The sequence below is a fragment of the Mercurialis annua genome, linkage group LG7 (assembly GCF_937616625.2).
Source record: "Mercurialis annua linkage group LG7, ddMerAnnu1.2, whole genome shotgun sequence".
In the NCBI taxonomy this organism is placed as follows: domain Eukaryota; kingdom Viridiplantae; phylum Streptophyta; class Magnoliopsida; order Malpighiales; family Euphorbiaceae; genus Mercurialis; species Mercurialis annua.
In genome coordinates this window covers 37,656,604-37,665,332 of record NC_065576.1, presented here as the reverse complement: position 1 = coordinate 37,665,332, position 8,729 = coordinate 37,656,604, and positions in this window count along the sequence as shown.

Below are 8,729 nucleotides of genomic sequence, written 5' to 3'. Positions count from 1 at the left end.
ATATTAATAATTATAATTTCAATAGTAAAAAACAAAAACAAAGTCAAAAACAAACAATCATATGAAAGGAGACTAATTTGGTGAATTGCATTTAAAAAAATCCAAAATAGAACCATAAAGTAAAATGAGTATAGTGGAGCAAACCTGTAATACTCCAATTGCATGCATAATTTTGTCTCACAAATCAATTTTAATAAACCTGTCAAATTAGTTAAGATACAGGAGACTGTGGGTGGATGTAGGGGTGTGCATTCGGTTAAACCGAACCGACCGAACCGAAATTTTTGGTTTTTTAAGAAACCGAACCGAAATTCTGAAAAAATTTAATCTTTCAAACCGAACCGAACCGAACCTGTCGGTTCGGTCGGTTATTTCGGTTCGGTTCGGTTTTTCGGTTCGGTTTATGTGTAAAAGTGACTGAAATTTTTTTACTCTAAAAACCGAACCGAACCGACCAACTGAAAATATTCTACTTTTTCAAATCGAACCGAACCGAATTTATCGGTTCGGTTCGGTTATTCGGTTTCGGTCGGTTTTTGCACACCCCTAGGTGGATGCGCAGGCAGTGGAGAACATGCTACTTCTGTATGTGATCCTGTAGCCTTTGCTAACGCTGTTGTCGTCGAAGAAATTCCACAATCAACAAATTGTCAAGGACGGTTATTGCATAGTTTCTTCATGGATGGCGGTTATTTCTCTAATTTACTTACGGTGGTGGTTGCTCTTCCGAATGGGTTCATTTTGCATAATATTGTTGGCGAGCGGCAATGGATAATGAACGGCGGGCGGAATCGGTGTCCTCGTCACAATTACTTTCTGCTTCTTCAAAAGTTGATGATGAGTACTCATGATTATGATAATCAAGATCATGTTCTAGCGCATTGTAGCGGTTACTACCTTCATTCTCCAACACAAAGATAACTGTTGTTTAAATTTGATTGCAATGATCTTTTGAGAATTTGCTCATCTCCCTAGTCGTACCTATTTCATCCTAGAACAAAAGACCACTTCGCCCATTAACTCAACATAAAATATCAAATAAGTCGTTCCACAAAAATAGACGATACAACCGCATCTTTTTTAATGGGTTAAATGCAAATTAAATCACGAATTTTATCCTAATTTACAATTAAAACACGAACTTTAATATTTGGTAATGTCAATAACCAATTTTCACTTTTTGGCAAATTGCTACATCGATCTAAAAAACACTGATATACACATTGTAATGTACTGCCATGTGTGGTTGCATGATTGGTCGGTGTATCAGTTTGCCAAAAAATAAAAGTTGGTTACTGAAATTGTCAAGTTTCAAAGCTTATGTTGTAATTACAAATTAGGATAAAGTTCGTGATTTAATTTGCAATTAACTCTTATTTTTTAAGGGGTAATGTCATAAAAATTCATGAACTTTACATGTTTTCTCATTTTAATCATGCACTTTAAATTTTCTCATTTTCATGCACGAACTACCACTTTTTCTCAAATTCATGCACGGTGCTGAGGTGTCACGGCTCCATTGGTGTAATCCGCTGAGGTGGAGGTCATTTTACACCAATGAATGAGTGACACCTCAGTACCGTGTATAAATTTGGAAAAAAGTGGCAGTTCGTGTATGAAAATGAGAAAATTTAAGTTTCGTGATTAAAATGAGAAAACGTGTAAAGTTCGTGATTTTTTTTTGACGTTAACCCGTTTTTTAATTAAACCCATTGGTTATAATTTGAGAAATACATAACAAATCTTATTGTGTGCTTAATGTAAGAGATAAATTAGAGAAAATTATACAGATTACTGGCTTAGGCCATTTTATTTTGAATTTTACTAGATTAAAAGTTCATTTTGGATTGTACTATTATCAATTTTCTAATTTGAATTTAATGATTTTTTTTGCACAAAGATACTTTTTAAATTAGCAAAATACAACTATCCTAAATGGTAACCTCTCATGATTCTTTCATTATTGATAACCTCTCATAATTAATTTGCATGTTTCCATTTCTCTTAGATTTTTCATAGATTTGTGTCATATTTCTCTCCATTACCCCCATTAACCAAATCTTTCTATTTTATTTTAATTTTTCTCTCTTTTCTCTTTTCCTCCAACCATTTTTCCTTTTTCTACGGCGGTCTGTATCTCCTTCTCATTTGGCGATCTCTTCCCTTCCCTCTTGCGAAATCCTTTCCTTCGGCTCTCCTCTCTCCACCGGCGATCTCTTCATCTCCGCTCCGGCAGCCACCCACTCATCGTCAACCATTCGTACCATCCCCAAGTACACCAGCAACTCCATATTCTTTGTCTTTCTCAACGACAGCGGCGGCGGCTTCGATAGTTATAAAGAAGAGAGATGGTTTGTTGTTTACAACAACAAGATGGAATCAAAAGTGCTATTTTTTATTTAACAAGATGGAGTTTTTGTATTTCTTGTGTTCGATTTTTTTCTATTCTCTGTTCATTTTGAATCTGATGTAATCGTTGTAATTTATGTCCGCGAAGCAACCAATGGTGTATTAATAATATCCTACTAGTTAACTGCATGTTAACTTCATGTTAACTTTTATTTTTCAACCAAACGTTAAGTTATTAAAAACAAATTGATGTTTTTTAATGAGTAGTAGTATACTTTTATTTAACTGAAAGTAAACTCAATGTCAAAATAAAAAAACCTTTGAAGTAGTAAATTTATAAATAACATGAGAATGGATTACAGAATAATATCCTACTAGTTAACTGCATGTTAACTTCATGTTAACTTTATTTTTCAACCAAATGTTAAGTTATTAAAAATAAATTGATATTTTATAACGAGTAGTAGTATACTTTTAGTTGACTGAAAGTAAACCCAAAGTCCACATGAAGATCTACCTTCCATACTCCGTCATAATAAATCAAAACCTTCAATGTTATCATTTCTGCATTTATAAAATAAAAATTTTATTAATTTTAATGTTAGTTAACCATTAGTTAACTATAGTAAAATTTTATTATTTAAAAAAAAAATCAAATCGTTTTTTTTTTGAAAAAATAATTACAGCTGGTTTAAATAAATTGTTATTGGTTTTGAAGAATCATGTATTTCAATAATCATATATTTGCCGTTATATATGGGAATTGCATTTAAATAAATTATTATTGTAATTAATGATTCTTGAAAATCTTTTCTATATATGTAAGTTTGAGATTTTGTAGGACTTTTTAATTTTATAACAGTTGGTTTCCTTAATAATAGTTGACCGTATTTCTTTAATTAAATAAGTTATTTGTGCAATTTGAAATTTGGTAATTATATTTTTCAACTTTTTTTACTCTAATAAAATTTAAATTATTTTGACACATGTAGGGTATTTGTTAAAAAAAACCCGATAAATTACTTAAATGTCCTTCTTGATCCATACATATCTAACTTATTTAATGAAGAGTTAGATAAGTATTTATATTTTCTATTTTGTTAATTAATTATACATCACTAATTCTTTTTTATTAAAAAAAATAATATATCTAAAAATTATTCACCAAGAATATATCCTAAATTACATAAAAGTAATTTTGGTTAACAAAAAATCCGCATAACTTTTTTTTCTATCAAATTCATATAATTTTTAGGGTTAATTCCATATAAAATCACCACCTTTATATGTTTTTTTATTTTAATCATGTCCTTTAAAAAGTGTCAAATAAAATCACCACCTTTTATTTTTTTACAAATAGCATCGATGGGTAAAATTTGATGTCTTTTTTTTCAAAAATAAATGTTTTAATCTGATTTATGCCCTATTAAAATATAAAATACATTCTTCTTACTTTTATATTGTTGATTTCGATTGTCAAGTTAACAAAAATACACCGAATTTTTACATTCGTGATAGATTTGCAAAAAATGAAAAGTGATGGTTTTATTTGACACTTTTTAAAGGATGTAATTAAAATAAAATAAAAACGTGTAAAAATGATGATTTTATATGGAATTGATGGATACTGAATCCTATTTTACTTATAATGGAGCCGAGTCGCAGAAGATCTATTCTCAGACGACACCAGACTCCCGCCCAAAGGGCCGAATCAAGATAAACCAGCGGCCAAATCCACCGGATCCGCCTTGACTGGAATACATCATTCGACATCATGCCGAATTCTAGAGGACTCAGACAAAGCGCGTCGACCCCGGTTTTCAGATAAGATCGTCAGGATCTACGCATATTCAGAGTATCTGTCCTATTTGGATACAAACTCCAAATTAGGAAAATAACCTACAACTTAGGAAGATGAGACTATTTAGGAATATCTTCCTAAATAGGACTCCTGTCTGAATAAGGAAGGACACTCCTAATCAGGATCAAACCCTACAAAGTAGAAATTACTTTCCTACTACAACTCTGCAAGGTATACATTCGACTACTATAAAAGGAGCTTGAGGTATGCCTAAACACACAACTTATAACAAATACAATTATTCTCCCTTAAGCCTAAACTGACTTAAGCATCGGAGAGCTAATCGGACAAACCGTCCGATTAGCCATCTACACTGTTTTGCAGGATTAATGCCGTCGAGATGCCGGAATCCATCAATTGGCGTCGTCTGTGGGAAAAGATTGAAAACTTCAAAATTCAAAAGAGCTTTTCTGAACTCAAACAAATTCTCATTGAAGGATGGCATCCGACGGACTAATTTAAAACAACAACAAATCTAATAGATCTGCTATATTGGAAGTGTCAAAAAAAAATATCAACTGCCATCGAAATTAATTAAGCTATTAAAGAAATTAATTACGTTTATCAGTATTTGGTTGGCCGATAAAATCAAGCATGTTAAAAGGAATGGGGAAGCATGCATGAATTGGTGGCCAGGGAAGCAACTTGTACGTGATAAATAAAGTAGGCGATGAAACAAATTGGGATTGAAGCAGGCAGGTCACATTACATTTGTAATTGGCCAAATTCAAAACAAAAGGTGGAGGCATAACACAGGTCAAAAAACGAAAAAAGGGAGAAAGTGATTAATGGCGAAGGAAGCGGGTCGCATGTTGGCCAAAAATATTATCCTGCTATCAACCGGATCTAAATCACGACAAGTTTTTTTTAATTCATATTTCAACTTATATTTAATCAAGTTTAATATTTTTTATACTCATTGGAATGTCATAATGCATGATAAATCTTTTTATATATCCTGAAATTTTGCATGCTATATATTAAAATTTAGTTATTAATTTTGGTTTCAAAATTAAAGAAAAAATAAATCAATTATTATTTTAGTTTAATCCACACTTTTATATGACTTCAAAAATATTATGTCTTTAAAATAAAATTCAATAAATATATTATAAAATATATATATATATAAAAAGGAATAAGAAGGCAAATATGGCCTAATCAAGAAGGCATTGCGCCTAAAAAGGCTCGATCAAAAAGAATATATTGCATGACTACAAAAGACTAATTAGCTAAGAAGGAAATAATCAAATGTAGCATATGGAATCATTAGTTTCCTTTATCAAGTAATAGATTTACTACTTGAATATACAATATCTTTATGAATAAGAAAACCGTTTAATAAAAATTTATAATTTGAGAATGGACTATATCCTACATAATTTATATGAGATCGCTTGCTATCTTGAACACAACTCTATATGATAAATTTTTATTATATTGTGAAGTCCATGCAGACATAGAAAATAAAAAAAAAAGGAGAAGAAATATTGGAGAATATTGGAGAATATACTGAAAGAAAAGACGAGATGTCCTAAACACCAGAAAACTAGGCGAACAACGCCCAACAAAAAAGGAAGAATGAAAACGGCCCAAGAGGCGAAAAACGAAGACATGATCTAAAAAACGGGCATAAATACCCTTTGAGATCGGTGTATTTGTGGGGGAGCTTGAAGGATAAAATACAAATTCCACGAAGAATGCGATCAAGAAAAAAAAAAGACAAACAATTAGCGGAAGCAAATAACTCAGATCTAATGATTACAAAAACAAAAAAAAATCCAGAAAAAGGAAATAAAGCGAGAGATGGTGGCAACAGAACTCCTACAAGGAGTAAAAGAAAATAGAAAGCATAACAAAAATCGGTGGCAAGAAAAGAAAAAATAAATATAAAGGCCGAAAGAAGAGAAGAAATAAGAAATCAAATGAATTTTATCCAGAACAATAATGAAGATGGAGAAAGAAATCAATAAAAAGAACACCACTTGAGATCATGAAGAACCAAGCGATGTAAAAATGAAGGAAAAGACCTCGGACAAAACGAATGAATAAAAAAAGAAGGCTCCGCCAAAGAAGAATAAGCCAAAGCTTAAACAAGAAGAGACTCGCCTTAATAAGGCTCGGTCAAAAAGAATAAACAAAGAAGGCTCCGCCAAAAAAGAATAAGCCAAAGCTTAAACAAGAAGAGACTCGCCTGAATAAGGTTCGGTCAAAAAGAGTAAACCAAGAAAACAACAAAAAAGAAAATAAAACTTGACAAAGAAGACTCATCCAAAGGAAAACCCCAAGAGGGACAAAGAAGATAGATTCGTCTGAACCTTGAAAAAAACCCCAAGAGGGAAAGAAGGATGGATAAGATAGAAGTCAAAAGGCCCATCATCAAGTATAGACTTTTGGTCATACCCGATGGTGTCAATAGCTCGTCGTCAAGTATAGATCTTTTGTCATACCCGACGGTGCCAATCGCCCATTGTCAAGTATAGACGTTTGTCATACCCAATGGTGCGAACTATCTTTAATTCATACAACGTAGCAAAGCAGACAGAAATCGGAATAAATAAAGGCGAAACGCCGAAAAATCAGAGTATAGATTTACTCTAAAATAAAGGCGAAACGCCCAAAAAACCAGAGCATAGATTTACTCTAAAATAAAGGCGAAACGCCCAAAAATCAGAGTATAGATTTACTCTAAAAATAAAAGCAAAACGCCAAAAACAGAGCGAAATATCAAAGATCAAAATCAACTCGAAGCAAAATAAAGCGAAAGACGAAAATGCCAAGAAATAGAGGAATGCGAAAGAAAGAAAACGCCGAAAAATAAGAGAAATGCGAAAGAAAGGCAAAATGCCAATCAAAATGAATGCGAAAGATCTCAAAACAAAAGACCGAGTCTAAAATGATTCGGGTAAAAATAAGGCCAAGTGCCAAAATAAGGAGACTCACTCAAATCAAAAGAAATAAGGCTACATGCCCAAATCAACGAATCACAAACAACTCGCCCAAATCAGAGGAACAAATCTTAGTAAGGAAGGCAGTCCACCCGAAAAGAATTAAAATCAAGGAAAGTCGACGAAATAGATTGAATGACCTGATCTCAAAACGGGCATAAATACCCTATGAGATCAGTGTATTTGTGGAGGAGCTTGAAGGACTCATATCTGTCCAATGAAGAAAACAAAAGGAACAAAATGAAAAAGAATTGCAAACAAGAAGAGTCACCTCGAAGAAACAATTACTCATTAAAAGAGTAAACATCAGCTGGAATAAAAGACTTCGAGTAATGAAGATAAAGACAAGCACAAAGAACACAGAAATGTTGAAATCCGAAAACCAAAAGTAAAAGATGAAATACAACAGTTTAAAGACAAAAGAAGATAGAATAAATGGACACATGTCCTACCTTCAAAAGATAACGAATAGATGAATGACACATGGCGAAAAAGGAGAAAAACTAGAATCTTGCTCAAGAAGCAAAAAGGAACGCCAGAATATAAAACGACTCGCCTCAAATAGAGCTGAAATACTCCAAGGCATAAAATACCATGACTTCAGCTCACTTGCGGGGGGGCTAATGATGGATACCGAATCCTATTTTACTTATAATGGAGCCGAGTCGCAGAAGATCTATTCTCAGACGACACCAGACTCCCGCCCAAAGGGCCGAATCAAGATAAACCAGCGGCCAAATCCACCGGATCCGCCTTGACTGGAATACATCATTCGACATCATGCCGAATTCTAGAGGACTCGGACAAAGCGCGTCGACCCCGGGATTCGGATAAGATCGCCAGGATCTACGCATATTCAGAGTATCTGTCCTATTTGGATACAAACTCCAAATTAGGAAAATAACCTACAACTTAGGAAGATTAGACTATTTAGGAATATCTTCCTAAATAGGACTCCTGTCTGAATAAGGAAGGACACTCCTAATCAGGATCAAACCCTACAAAGTAGAAATTACTTTCCTACTAGAACTCTGCAAGGTATACATTCGACTACTATAAAAGGAGTTTGAGGTATGCCTAAACACACAACTTATAACAAATACAAATATTCTCTCTTAAGCCTAAACTGACTTAAGCATCGGAGAGCTAATCGGACAAACCGTCTGATTAGCCATCTATACTGTTTTGCAGGATTGATGCCGTCGAGATGCCGGAATCTATCAGGAATTAATCCTAATTTTTTAAATTAAAATAAAATATCACGCACTTAAATTGTAATCCATTTACTTGAACTATGCATACAAGGTTATTTTTATAAAAAAAAAAAAAATTACCCTAATATTTACCTTGTGGCTCACATTTCCCCCTAATATTTTTTGAGTTTCAAAAATGATCCAAACATTTTGAAAACCGAACAAATAAAACCCCAGGTTAACGGCAGCATGTTTCAGCGTTAAGTTTGCTGACCTGGAATTAAAATACCCGTTGCCAGCAGTCCATGTGACATTTACTCTTGTCACCTATCCCTCCCATCATTGCCTTAAACAAAATTAAAACACTAAATCCCTAAT